The sequence below is a fragment of the Lonchura striata genome, chromosome 3 (assembly GCF_046129695.1).
Source record: "Lonchura striata isolate bLonStr1 chromosome 3, bLonStr1.mat, whole genome shotgun sequence".
NCBI classification, from domain to species: domain Eukaryota; kingdom Metazoa; phylum Chordata; class Aves; order Passeriformes; family Estrildidae; genus Lonchura; species Lonchura striata.
In genome coordinates, this window is record NC_134605.1 from 27,412,556 (window position 1) to 27,426,970 (window position 14,415).

The following is a 14,415-nucleotide window of genomic DNA, read 5'->3' on the forward strand; positions in this document are numbered from 1 at the left end:
CAAGATTCCAAGCCTCTCATCAGTCTCTATAAAGTTGTTGGCATGTGCAGAAACAGGACATGAAGACAGATTAATCCTAAACTGCAGCACCCCCAGCTCTGAAAGGTCCAAGAATGTTGCTTAAAGCACTGAGAACATTCCAGATCTGACTGCCCAGGGGTTTGGTGGATGCTGTCCTCACAAAGGAAGGATATGCTCCCTTCCTGGCAATGCAGCATGATGAGGACATGGTCCCAGCATGTTCATAAGCAGTCACTGTCTCCAGGACCTTGGGGACAGCAGCAAAAATCTGATCATGGTGATGTGGCATGACAAAGATGTTGCGAGTGAAGAGGAGAGAAAGCTGTGGACCAAGTAAAATAAGAAAAGACAGTAAGAAGAGAAATCAGATAACAGAATGGTGGTGAGTGGGAGGGAGAGCAGACCTGCACTGAGTGGTGGTTTGCACAACTGTACAAACCCCACCCTAAGATTTCAGTTCCTCCCACTTATTTCTGAACCTGTCCTTCCTACCAGTGTGATTAGACGTAACCAAATCTACTGCCCTGAACCTGCCCCATTTTTGATAGCTTGACCTACCTGTTAAGGTGTGAAATTACAAATGTGGCTTGGAAAAATGTCAAAGCTAGGGTTAGTGACAAAACAACATGCTTTGGGTGAACTGACAGTTTTCATTTTTGTGTTTGCCCTAACTCTGTATGGAGCAGAGGATCCCTGTGATAGAGGAAGAGAACAGGAGATCAGCAGGAACTGCAGCTAGTGTCAACTAGATTTAAATATATTTTTTATGAACTATTTATAGCAAGTGCCTGGGAATGCTGTATCTGCATATCTGCTTGTCTAGTAATCCATGCCTTTACTTGAAGTATTTTTTGAAATGAGTCACAGAAGAGAAACCTTGCAATAGTTCGTGATTTTTGAAGAAAATTCCATCAGAAATTATGTCTCTTTTTACCAGCTTGTACAAGCCTCAGAACAGCTCAGCAAGTTTGTTTATTTAATCACTGTAGTCTCTACACAGAAGCACATCATTCAGTGATCCCTTACATTGGAAATGTGCTTACATTCATTCCAAAGAGAAATGCCAATGTACAGGACCATGAAAATAGAAGTTGGATATACAAAATATTATGTAAAACAAAAAGAGCTATCAAATATCATCTTAAAGCCAACCATTTAAAAATATTTGGTCAAAAATTATGGTTATCAATAATTCTCCCAGTTTGGGGTCACAGTGAAAGTAAAGAATGGGAAAAGAATGTCCATGTGTTTAGTAAAAGGAGATGAAGAGTCAGGGCCTAATTTTGAACAAATGAAAGACACAACGTGGGAAATGCAGTGACACATCAAGTCATGTTGTGAAACCTTTAGAGCCATGGTATTAACTGACACCAGCTTGGGACCTTATGGTGTTGAAAGCAAGTCAAGGAAGCCAACAGAGAAAGCAGCCCTTCCAGGACAGGGAAGACAGGTCCCTCCTGGGGACAGCATCCATGCGGCTCTGAGGCCACTTTCCCAAAAAGCTTTCCCACCTTTAGCACTTTCAGTGGCCCCAAAGGAGGACAAAGTGCATTCTTCAGGCAAAAACTGGAGAAAGTTTGACTGACTTCTTGTCTTGCGTGTTGCCTCAGCATCCTTAAGCACAGTGATCTATCAGGGAGGGAGAGGATGGGAATCCAGGCTGGCTGGAGCTACTCTGTGCAAGTGGAGCTGATGGTAGTGCCCTTAGGAGTGTTTTCTTTACTCTAGAGTTCAAAGCCAGTCGCTGCCTCTCCCCTTCTGCTTTCCCGTTTCCTCAGCCTTGCTCTCAGCGGCCTCGATTTCCTGTTTACAGCAAGAAGCTACAGGGCCCAGTTGGTTTCTCTGGCTCCCACCTCCACCCCCGCCCCAGCTCGCTCTTGCCTGAGCTCCTCTCACCTGATCCCCACCCATCCTCTGTGGCCTCCTCCCTGCTGGCTCCACCACTTAAAAATAGTGTGAAAGTCTCTACTAGGACCACAGCTGTGCTGGTTCCAGCACTAACTCCTCGTGCTGAGCCTACAGTCAGCTTTTCATATGAGCGCCAGCAACTTCAGTGCTAGAACTATTCATGGCTTTTCACTTTCTTTCCATCTCTCCTCTGATTTACAGGATGCAGGGCCCAAAGCAGGGAAATTCCTGATTGTCTGGGTGCAGCCCCATGGGAAAACCCTGTGGCACCACACAAGGGCCAGGTCCTACATGCCACTGCCAACTTTTGGGAACAACCAGCAACTTATGTCAGAAAAATGCCATTGGAGAGACACAGCAGCTCTTTCAGACTCCTAATGGGGCAGTCACCCAGGAAGGGCAAGCTTTATCCCGCACTTGGCACAGGTGCAGCACAGCTCTAATTCCCCACTGACACTCTCAGCCAGAGAAGCCCCTGGAGGGAGAAGGCACAGCCCTTCTTACCCCGCATCACTTCACTCCTCTTGCACTCCCGCAACGTGGGAAAGCAAACCAAGCCCATTTGGAAAGTGGTGTGACTGGGGCTGGTCATGTTAAAACCTCCTCTGATTATTTCTACATGGTGTTTCACAATGACAGCAGGTTTTTGCAATGCTTTTATCAACCCTTTCTAACTGATAAACTATTTTTCTGCTTTGGAGTTTCAGGTTAAAACACACACAGAATTAAAACCAAGGAATTTTGATTGTATGTTTCAAATAAAGAAAGATATGTACAGAAATGTGGTGCTTAGAGCCCTGAGAATTTGGTTAAGCAAACAACACTACTGTGACTCTCTTAATGTGCAAAAACCTCCACAGTACAGGCCAGGTGCATCCATGAATGGTGATTCCAGGGATTTAACATCAGCCATGGGCCTTGAGTGCTATTTACAAACCTCATGTGATGGCTTTGACAAATGTCCTTCATATTTTCAAAAACAGCGTTATGGATTTTGAAGATTAATTAAAATGAGAGGATATGGGTGGAGCTCCAAGTGTCCTACAGCTTGTGAAAACATTTGTTTCCCAAGGGTAAAGAGAAATGAGCAACATGCAAAACATGCACAGCAGGAAAAAGGAAACCACTCTCTGAGCAGTATCGATAATAGAGAATCCAACTTATCTTGAAGCAGCACTGGGAAGGAAATTTCCTTTATGTGGAAGGCCCCACGACAATGCTACCACCAGACAGGGGCTTGCAAACTCCAGCACTGTGATTGTGATGCATCAAGGACTCACTTTGTTTAGGAGTTTAGTAAATAAACCAGAGTTGGTATACTGAAAGCATAAACTGAGCTGGACAGGATCACAAACAGGCATCTAACCCCTTCCTCCTTTGAGGGAAGACCATTCTTCCTCCACTAATTTGATGAGAAAAATTTGACAAAAATGCAGTCCACTTTCTGAAAGCACAGAGCTCAGTTACGAGTCCTCATTGTGGGACAGTGAGGGGGGGGACACATGCATCACCCCCTTTGTCACACGCTCAGCTCCACTGGGTGAACTCAATAGGGCTGTGCCAGAATAATAGTGAATTTGTTTTAATAACTGCCCTGGGAAAGGCAGGGCTGCAGGAGCTGCCTGAGACCAACGTGGGCCCCATGACCCTGTGTACTCCCACATGCCAGGGGCTGTTATGGGCCCCAGGGCCTTTGAGTGCAGCAGCACCGACAGAAGCCATGGCAAAGGTTACCTGTTATCTGCCTGCTGAAACCAGCTTCCAGACACCCTGATCACTTCCATACCGGTCAAACCACATTTCCAACACAGTGACCTTGAATCCCTTTCAAATGGAGTGGTAAACAGGCCATGCTGCTGCCAGCCCTGCACAGGTGAAATGACTTAGGGTGTGTGACAGCTCTCACCAGCCCCTGGGCAGGGGTAAAAGCCTCCACACTAAAGGGGTGCTCTCAAAGGAGCCCAAACAGTGAAACTGGAGCACAAACTGGAGAGCTGAAAGGAGCAGTCTGGAACTGCTGCTGGGCTCTCAGCCCCTCAGAACAGCCCAGCCATCAGTGGCAACAACAGCCTTCCTGCTAAGCCCAGCCCAAGGGCTGCTGCTCTTGGCACTGGCATTGTCCGTGGATCCCTGCAAGACCTCAAGACAAATTACAGATATGTTTTAATCCCTAACTCCAAAAGCTCCATCTCTGGCAGGTTACCATCTTATACTTCCATGCTGGAAGTAATTTCTCCAGCTTAAAATTATTACTTTTTGTTATTATAGCATCCAGTGTGTCCTACATGAACACTGCAACATCCACTGACTCAGAGATCAGCCGAGTGCTCCTTTAAGCACTTCTGCTTCTATCCACAGCTTCCCAGAATTTCCAAGATGATATCCTCATTTCACAGAGCACAGAGAAAACAGAGCTTCCTTTCACAGGACAATGTTCCCATTACTGTTGGTGTTCAGGGTACAGGATATTCACCCTATGCTTTCTCAGAGATGCAAGGATGTGGAGTGAAATAGCCAGTAACATTCACAGCTTCACAAATTCAAGCTGTGCCTAGAGGTTTTCAGTTGAGAAAGATTTGTGAGGGAAGGGCAGATCAGCTACTGGGACCAGAATGTGGTAATCAAATAAGATTTTATCAGTAAACAACACAAACAGATGTGCTGTGATAACCTTCACTGTTTGTTGGAGTAAGTGAAGAGCTATAGAGAACATGAAATAACTCTGACATGGGCCCAGCCTCTGATATTCCAGGCAGGCTTGAATGGAACAACCTGGCCCTGGCCCTACCTACTGCTGGTTCTTCTGTATGAAATGCAAAGCAGCTACAGAAACACCACCTTTAGTGGGCAATTCAAATGATTTAACACTTCTGGGGGCTGCTCTTGAAAATACCTACATGCATCTCAGCTTCAATTACCACCACCTACCCTGGGCTGCACACGACCACTGAACAAAATGATCACAAGGACCAAGGCCTGAATGCCAAACTGTATCACAGAGTGACAGACTTGGGTTGGACAAGGCCTTAAATATAATCCAGTTCCACCCCTCTGTCATGGGCCAGGACACCTTCCACAAGGCCAGGTTGCTCAGAGCTCCATCCAGCCCAGCCTTAAACGTTTATTTCCAGGGATGGGGCAGCCACAGCTGCTCTTGGCAACATGTGCCGAGGCATCACCACCCTCATAGGGATGAATTTTCTTATCTAACCCTTCTCTCTGTCAGTGTGAAATCATTCCCCCTTATCCTGTCACTCCAGACTCTTGTAAATAGTCTCTCTCCATCTTTCTTGTACCTTCTTCAGGCTCTGTCAGCCCACAGTCAGGTCACTCTGAAGCTTCTTTTCCTCAGGCTGAACAATCCCAATTCTCTCAGCCTTTCCCAAAGCAGAGGTGCTCCATTTCTGTAACTATCTTGGTGGCCTCCTCTTCCTCCTTTCTGAAGAAAGATGTTACAAAGCCATATCTACAGCAAAATAGCAGAAGTACAGATGAATAAAGGAGTAACTTTCTGGCCTCATGACATGCAGTGTTCAAATGGGCCTCCTTTAAAAAGCAGCATGGAAAATGTCTCAGTGCTGTTGGCATTTTACACAAAAGGATACAAACCCCTAATGGCTGAGTTGATGTCAGTGCTTGCTGCCATTTTTCCCTCTGCGTAAGAAACAAATCACTTCATCAAAAGGAGCATGGAAAAAGCATCTGCCTGTCCCAGGACACTGACTGCAAAATTCCCACAGAAGAACAATGAGAACCTGAGGTCACTGCACTGTTTCAAGTACACACAATCCTGGGGGGTCTTGGCAGTTTCCTTTAAAACATATTATATGTATAATGCAGGGAAGTGCCAGGGAATTTTTGAAGGGGACAAGAACATTTTTCTATAAGTGTCCAAACCACTCTCTGATTGGCAGTGTTGAATGAGTATGAGAGCAAGGCTTGGCATGGGCAGGGAACATACCAGGTCCTTCCCATCAAATCCACCTTATTTCTTTCTGTGTTCAGCAAACCCAGCAGGATAAGAGTTTTTACAGTGGATTCCCACTTGTCTATGGGAAGGAAAGCAAGGTTAAGAAGAAGGAGCTGGGGGGTTTTATTATTTCTGTTGGTCTCTTTTCCTTTCAGCATTCCTCCCTCTTCTCAGCACTGCAGGAAATGCAGCTGCTCTCGCACAAGACTACTGACACTGCTATTCCCCCACTGTAATTCCTGCTGGTCCTGTGTGCCTAGCCTGGGACCCTCATTAGCCAGGGATTTGAAAATACAGAATTGTAAGTGACATTAACCAGAGATGAATCACAGAGACATGAACATCAGGACTCGGCACTCCCCGTGAGGACAGCAAAGTGCATGGTGAATCCCATCTTTTCCAGAGCATTCCCTGCACTGTGGGTGACCACTTCCGGTGGCACATGCCACCCTGGTAGGAGGAGACCTGCCAGGATGCAAGGCTGGGGGGAACCAAGAAAGGGCAATCCCAATGGGATATCCAGAAGAAAGCTGTCCCTGTGAGGGTATTGGGACACTACCTCCCCCGTAGGCTGTGGGAACTCCAACCTTAGGAAGATCCAGAACTCAGGAGGACAAATCCCTAAGCAACCTGATCTACCACGGGAGTTGCCCCTGCCTTGAGCAGGTGTGCTGGACCAAATACACTCTTCTTCCAACCTCAAGTATTCTGTGATTCTATGAATTCCAGCAAGCTTAAATAGGAGTAGGCCAGAAGACTGCACTGCCAGTATTCCTATGGAATCCCACTGAAAGATTTCAGAAGGCTGTGGGATCTCTTCTTTCATCTGAGGCACAAGTTGAGACATTACATGTAGAGCAAGGTCAAAGCTGTAGTATGTTTTGACCGTGCTTCTGTAAAATCTCACTGCAATCAGAATGAAGAATAGATGAAAGAAAGCCAGACCTTTGTTGGTTTCATGTTTAAATCTAATTTCACCTTAATGACAGAGAAGCAGGAATAGAAAATAAAGAAATCCACAATAACTGCATTTAATAATTTAAAAATATTAAATCTCTGTGCTAAGAGATGTTATCATTACAATTAATTGCTGCTAAATTATAATTTTCATTATCACAGAAATATTTTAAATGGAAGAACATGTATTTAAATAACCACTGTGTTGATCAAGGATTAATAAGAGCTGAATTCATAGCCTTGCTGAACAATGTGTTTAGTTCCTGCAGTTTCCATGACCACACAATAATTTACTATTGTTAATTGCATGCCATATTGTAGAGTCAGATGCACTACACTGTGCTGACAGGATGTTGAATAAAAGCAGCAGCACCACAGGTAAGCCAGACTATAGCTCAGCAAACTAAATCCCAAAGGTGGAAACTGAATATGTAACAGCAACAAAAATACTGTAGGTTACATTAAAAAATAACTTGTATTACTGGAGGAACATTGATATTTTAAAAATGCCATTATTTCTAAAAAGAGAGTTTTAAAAATGCATTTATTTTAATGAGATTTGATACAAACTGCTAATAAGAAGCATTAGAGGAAAAATCCCTAATCTTCTCTGGCTCTAATCTGCAAACCCATCATGCAGAGCTCCCAAGAAAGTCCTGGAAATGATGTCTTTTGAGATTGGCAGAACTGACACCTTCACCTGTTTGCTTGCTTAAGAAAAGCACCAGAAAACCATGATCTCAACTTGAGCACACATTCCAGCTAGTCACTCTGAATAGTAAAGGAGTACTTTAAGAAATCCATGTGGCAATTAAAAAAATAACAATAATATGAAATCTTTCTTTGCATGCCACACCTACTCTATTGGGACTTCTAAGGCACAAACAAGTTGTACATGCATTCTAGTTCCTCACCTCAAAATTTTCTTACTTGCCTGTTTGATTCCAATCCAAAGGTCATTTACTGATCTGCTTTTGTGGGACAATGTGGCATGTTTAAGCAAAATCATTTTAGCCTTTGGGATTATGCAAGAGTGGGGAAAAGAGATCCCTTTCCAGCACAGTATTTCCTGCCCAGGTAATAAGTTTCAAAGCAGTACCAGAAAAAACCCCTTTGTTTGAAGCCCTCTAAAGTCTCTCTGAGTTTTAAAAGGTAATGCAAATTTGAAGAAATTAGTGTAAAATTATACTTTTAATACCTTAAATGTGTATCTTCATTCAGAAACTTCACTTGTTTCTTGTCTTTCTAGTCTTAAAAGTGGACTTGTGAGTTGTACTGATTGTGCAAGGCCATGACTGCAACAATTGGAAGGCCCTACATAGGGACAAAGGTGTGGCTCCTGTGGAAGGGATCCAGGAGAGCTCCCAAGTATCTGCTTTCACTTTCTTTCATTTTTAGCACAGTGAGAAAATTATAAAGCACTCAAAAACTTCTGATCACAGTCATTTCACTGATGCCTCCTTAGCTATGTTGCACATTGTCTCCATATTCTGGGCTTTTCCCCCTCAGAAAGTGAATCGGTGATGTGGTGTTTTCCTTAAAAACTCCAAAAAAAACCAGAATAAATAGCCCCAAACAGACCATGAGGTAATGGCAATTAATAAAGGAAAAGCAACTTCTGAAAGTTCAGTGTCTAATTAACACTTCCAGTTGTCTGTTAGTGTAACAGCCATGTCATTAGAACATAGTTCAGGTATTGGTTAAGCACAGAACTATTGCACATTTGCACACACTATTTGTGTTTGCTCCCATCTTACACATCTCCAAATCACATGGGTGCACAGGCATGAGAATGCACTGTGGCACCTCACACTCATTTCTATGTTCCTGAAGCCTCAGTCGACTCACTGATTTTCAGGTCTCCAAATTTACACATGTTTCACACATTTCAGCCCAATTCAGATACACCAGATGCTTATGCAAAACGAAAAGGTCCATGAATACACTACTGAATGTGAAGGCCACGGTGACCTGCACCTGATGCCAGGGAAATGTTTCACAACTTGGCAACAGGAACTAAACCAGAAGGGAGAGCTGAGTTGTGGAGCACAGAAAACAAAAGGTGGCTCACACAGGGACACCTGAAACCTGCCAGGAACTGGATAGGATGGGCCACATTCACACGGCTGGAGGAGAGGGAAAGGACAGCCACAAACCCAGCCCCCTAAAATGGGCACTGCAGAGATCACAACTCCCTGCCCAACCATTTCATTCAGGAAAAACAGTGGGAAGTCCCCTTGGAGCTGCTGTTTTATTCCGTGTTTGTCCCAGCCCTGCCATACCCAGCGTGGGGAGCAGCTCTGCTGGCGCCAGGGCAGAGCTCCAATCCATCCCTGAGGGGGATGGCACTGCCAGAACATGCTGCATGGTTAAAGGGTTTACATATTAGGTGTCCTTAAGTGTTGTCTGCTCTCCAGGACAACTTGTGACTGCTTTTATTTAGGAAAAAAGTATGTGCAGTGAGGAATTAGCTGGAACACAGCTGGCGCCAGGCGCAGAGGACACAGGAGCATCTTTCAAGTGGCACAGAGCATCATTAGCATCTGGCAAACACTGGTGCAAGTCAACTGTTAAGAGCAAAGGCTCCAGTAAATAAGGTTTAGATCATGGGAATTTTATTATATACTCTATCAGACATATTTATTTTGGAGGAGAGGCAGAGAGAGAAGCATTTAGTAATATATCAGCAGCAGGGGACCTATGGAAAAAATGTTCCATAACTTCCAAATCTCACCCTGTGAATTCCTCTCATAAGGACTTAAGGCCACAACTAAGAGCAACAGGTCCAGATAGAACCAGCACTTAATCTCCTATTAAAAGCTGACAGATTATCAGTGCACCTGCACAAGTGACAGTGGCCAGGCCATCACCAGGGAACAGTCAGGAAACAGTCTGCAGGCACTGCCAGTTTTCTGAAGAGACTTCCTTGAGCTAGAAGTGGCACACTGTGTTCCTGATCCCAGGTGAGAATGAAACTCACCTCACAGGGTGAACAAAGACAGGGGAAGGAAGAACATGAGAGACTCAGCACTCAAAGGTAAAGTTAACGCAAATTATTGAACTTCCCGTGACAAGGATAACAGAAAGGTCAGAAGTTCAGAACACCACCAATATTTGATGTTTCCAGACACCTCCCCTATTTATTCAGAGCCTGCCTTAAGTGCTGTTCTGTAATGGCTCTTACTCATATCAGCCTGCAATCACAGCACAGTCACATCTGCGATTTCACAGCAGTCTCTCCCATTATATTGCCAGGCAATCTGAGCTGACAGAGGAACACACCCTGAAAAAAGCAGCCGTTGCACTATCAAGGTCTAGCTTCCCTCCAAATAACTGTGGAAAGATACTAAAGTAGATGTAGAATTAATTATTACCCAAAGCAAATGGTAGTTCATTGACTACAGATGGGATGGTCAGGTTTTCACTTCTCTTTTTTTCCTGGAACAAAATCATAATCAAATCATATTGCCAAAAACTGGAAACACTCCCTGGACAAAATGAACATTAAGAACAGGACTTTGGAGGCTTTTTGAAAGGAGAAGGCAGAACCCAATATATGGTGTTAGTATAGAGAAGCTGAAACCAAGGGGAGCTGTTATTTGAGAAAAATGTAGGAAGAGGAGTGGATTTCAGAGACAAAATCCCTCAACACTGTGTTGTTTGTGGAGTTCCTTGTAGTGGGGCTGCATTGGTTTATACTATCTGAAAAGTGGGTGCTGCATATTGGCTAATTTTCTGCAGTGTGCCAAGCCATTAAGTGAAATTTCGGTATCTTTATTAAACCACAGGGGTTTTATTCCAAGAAAAATCTGGGCAGCCAGCATTTTTTCTGTTCAGATAAACTCTTAAATCTCTTTGTAACCACATGTTGTTTTGTTTAATCTTTGAAGGCATAAGGTCACCCTTTGCTTGTGATTAGAGTGCTGTGGCCACACAGATCATATTTGTACCTTGCCACTGCACTTTTTCCACTGACCCTTTGGTGAGCACTTCTCCAGTTCCTCTACCTGAAAACAGTCCCAACAGAGCTAAAAGAGGCAAGAGAACTTAAAGCCACTAATCTCAAAATAAAACCAATCCGAAGAAGCACATGCCCAGCCATTTTGGCAATACTGTAGGCATAGATGCTTGAAGTCTCTGCAAGGACACCAAATACGCCTTATGTAGAATGTCATTTGGGATGATACTGCTCTTTCTTGCCAATATAAATAATACATAAGAATCATATTTGTGACCTTCTCCCTGAACAGTTTAGCTAAAATCAGTGCAGGATCGTGCATGCTACTGATTCCCACCAAAGAGCAAAGTGACCCTGTCCAGGGTCACTTTGTCACATAAGTGTAACTGGGCTTGTTTCAGCTTATATTTTTATGAACAAACCAAACTTGACTGAATACTGAATTATCAGCACTACCAGTTATCCCATGAAAAGGCCACTTGGTAATGTCAGCTCTTTCACAAGCCCTTTGAAAGGCAGAAGCATGGCTCCCAGACCACGTCCCAGTGGCTGCCTGCATGCCTGCCTGGCTGTGCCTTTCCCTGCACACTGAAGGGTCTTTCTCTTTAAGCTCCTTTCTAGGGAACAGTGGGGCATTGAGCAGGGCTACAATCCTGGTTAATATTAGTTTGGCTACAGTAGTGCTCTCCCAACAAAGGAGGCTCTCAGCCCGGGATACCCTTGCTCCAGCAGCAAGTGCACAAGGTCTTTTGTGTGAGCGTGGGCTCTCCCAGCCACCGCGACCTCGGGCTCCGCACAGCAAGTCACAAGCATGAGTGCTTCCCATCCCTCTGGGCCTTTACCATCCCTCTGGGCCCTTCTCCTCTGACAGAAATGTGAGGACTCATTTTGAGTGGGAGGGGAGTTGTTTACTAATACTTAATTAAACAACTTTAATCTTTGATGAAGTGCCACTTCACTCAGACAATCACACTGGGATAAAGGCCATTACCTGCTTCGCCCAGATACAAACATCCAAATGTAATTTCAGATTTGATTTCTTCTGGGAAGAGCAAGGCAGATTCTCAACCATGTTATTTATGACATTCTACCTCCTTTACCACAACTTTGAAAGTCAACAGAGACTAATTTCCAATATTTGGTGTAAGAGTTTTCCCAAACCCATCTATTCAATGAAGATAATTAATTTTCACATGAGGAAAAGATGTCATTGTCAAATGCTGATACTTAATAGCTGATACGTAATACTTCTCAATTCATCTTAAATATGAACAAAAATACTTTCAGAACTGTTAGTAATAAAATACTCATGAAATTTGGACTCTGAGCAGAAGGGTTAACAAACCACACACCCTGTGCTGGGATCTCACAGAAGAGGAGTTTAGTAGAGGGAAGAGAGAATGGAGATTTTGTGAATCACGTAATTAGATTTCCTTCATCATTTCTACTAAGCTTAGCTAGCAGCTCATCCAGTTTAATTGTCAAAGCATGCACCCAACAGAAAACAGAGAGATGAAAGAAACTAAGGAGAAAGAGGAAATCACAAACCCGAATTGGGAAAGTGCTCAGGAATGGAAGACAACCATTGTTCTGTTGTTTTATCACCACTTTCATCTCTGTCTGTAGGCTTGTTTTATTGCCCCACTTTCCACACAACTTAGTGGCAAAACCCACAGTCCATTTGAATAGGGCTTTTGGATAGGAAAAATATTTGGGATAGGAGCCTGTACTCCGAGGTGATTATAACATGCCCATCAAACACTGGAATGGTCTGTGACCCTGAGCTTCTTGGAGACATGGAATGCAGAAACACACAAGGGCTGATTCCTGTGTGCATTCCCAGATCCATGAGGTGTGGAGATTTACACCAGTTGAGCACCACACAAATCATTTTACTCTCGCTACATTTCTCCCGCAGGGTATTCAAAACACCCCACTGTCCCATGTGAAAATATCTGCTTACAAGCTTTGTTTACTTAATTTCAGAGCCGCAAAAAGTGCTCCAGAACTGCCCTTTTTAAAACAAAATTAGGCTAGAGCACCTAGAGATTTCTGATTGTTTTAAAATTAAGTTCCTTACACACACAGTTAAAAAACCAAATGTTACAAGCATACTATAAATGAAAACTGAAGAGAACAGACTACAAAAAACCTGAGCCAACAGCTTGGAGTTGTAGAAGTTCACCGTTATTTCAGTGAGAAGCCAAATCCAATTTAAAAGTTTAATTTCGACTTGTATCAACACTGACCACATGAGCAGAAATACCCTATCCTAAGCTCCTTTAATTTGCCTTCTCTATCTGCACAAGTACCAAAACCCATGACCAGAAAAAGCAATTTTCTGCCCAAAAACTGAGTCAGGATTTGGATATGTTTGCAGGGATCTTTACACTGGAAGGAATAAGGGCCCAGCTATCACAGAAATGCACATTTAAGTCAGTTTTAGGATCCCTTTAAAACTCCTTGCAAATCTGACAGGACTTCCAACTGTGCACCTTGTGCTCAGGTGTTCACCCAAACTGGAAGACTGAAGTGTGCTGTGGCACATTGAGGCTTTGGAGTGTTGCAGACACCAGAAAATCAAGCAAAATTTGCCACACAAACAGGAATTTCCACCTTTGGTGGATCTGAGAACATGGTGGGGAGAGGGCAAGCCAAAAATCCGTGTAACCCAGACACATTTCATCCATTCAGAATGAAATTCATCTTCCCCGAATTTCAGCTTTAACAGAAATTACCATGACAAGAAATGCCAGTGACCCATTTGGTAGACAAAGTAGGGTGTACCAGGTCAGTAATCAGTGTCTGGAGCTATGCAGGTCACTGCTCCCAGGAGACTCGAAGCTTTCACAAGGTAAATCAGGAAGGGACTGCTGAAACTGGCTGCTCAAAGGGCACCCACAGGAGGAACTCCAAGGATCCTGGTGACACAGAGGGCGTCTCTGCCTTAGTGCAGGACAGCACAGCAACTCTTGCAAACTGCTCTGTCGGCAGAAGGAGCTCCCTGTTTAACCTTGAGCACAGATGGGGATTTGGGGGAAGATTTTCTTGCAGCAAAAGCTGTGGGAAAGCCCTGATTGAGAACAGAAAACCAAGAAAATCTTCCTGCAATCCTGCAGCTTAGATGGGAACCAACCTACACATATATTCATACATGATCAAGCTGATTACCATTGACCACTTAAAAATTGAAGCAGTGTGTGTCTCTTTTTAGGCCAAACCTCCTTGGATGATTGCAGATCAAAGGATTCCAAGCCAAGGAGCTCTTCTTCTGGAAGGCTCTTCTATCAGAGAGAGGGACTTTGCCCCAAACACCTGAAATACAGTTGTATTGCCTTTCCTGTTGCAGGTAGTGCTGTGCAGTCAGTCAGCTTTGTACCCCCATGAAACAGAGTTTAGAACTGATCTTAAACACCTCTGATGAGAAAGGCAGCTCATATTTCCTACAGTTTATTCCAGTGTCCAGTTTTTCAAACATACTATTTCTAACACGGCTCAAAAGAAATGCACTTTCTCTCATGCAGCCTGAGCACCAAAACACACCAGACTCCCACTAAAATGTGTCCAGCCTGAAAGGCAGCATTACAAAAGTGCCCCAACC

General features: G+C 43.9%; 1 protein-coding gene across 6 annotated transcripts in view; it reads right to left on the bottom strand.

The window, feature by feature from the left end:
- The window catches only part of SPTBN1 (spectrin beta, non-erythrocytic 1), a 114,502-nt gene that overhangs the window by 47,997 nt on the left and 52,090 nt on the right, over positions 1–14,415 (bottom strand). The gene's annotated exons all lie outside the window — the stretch shown is intronic.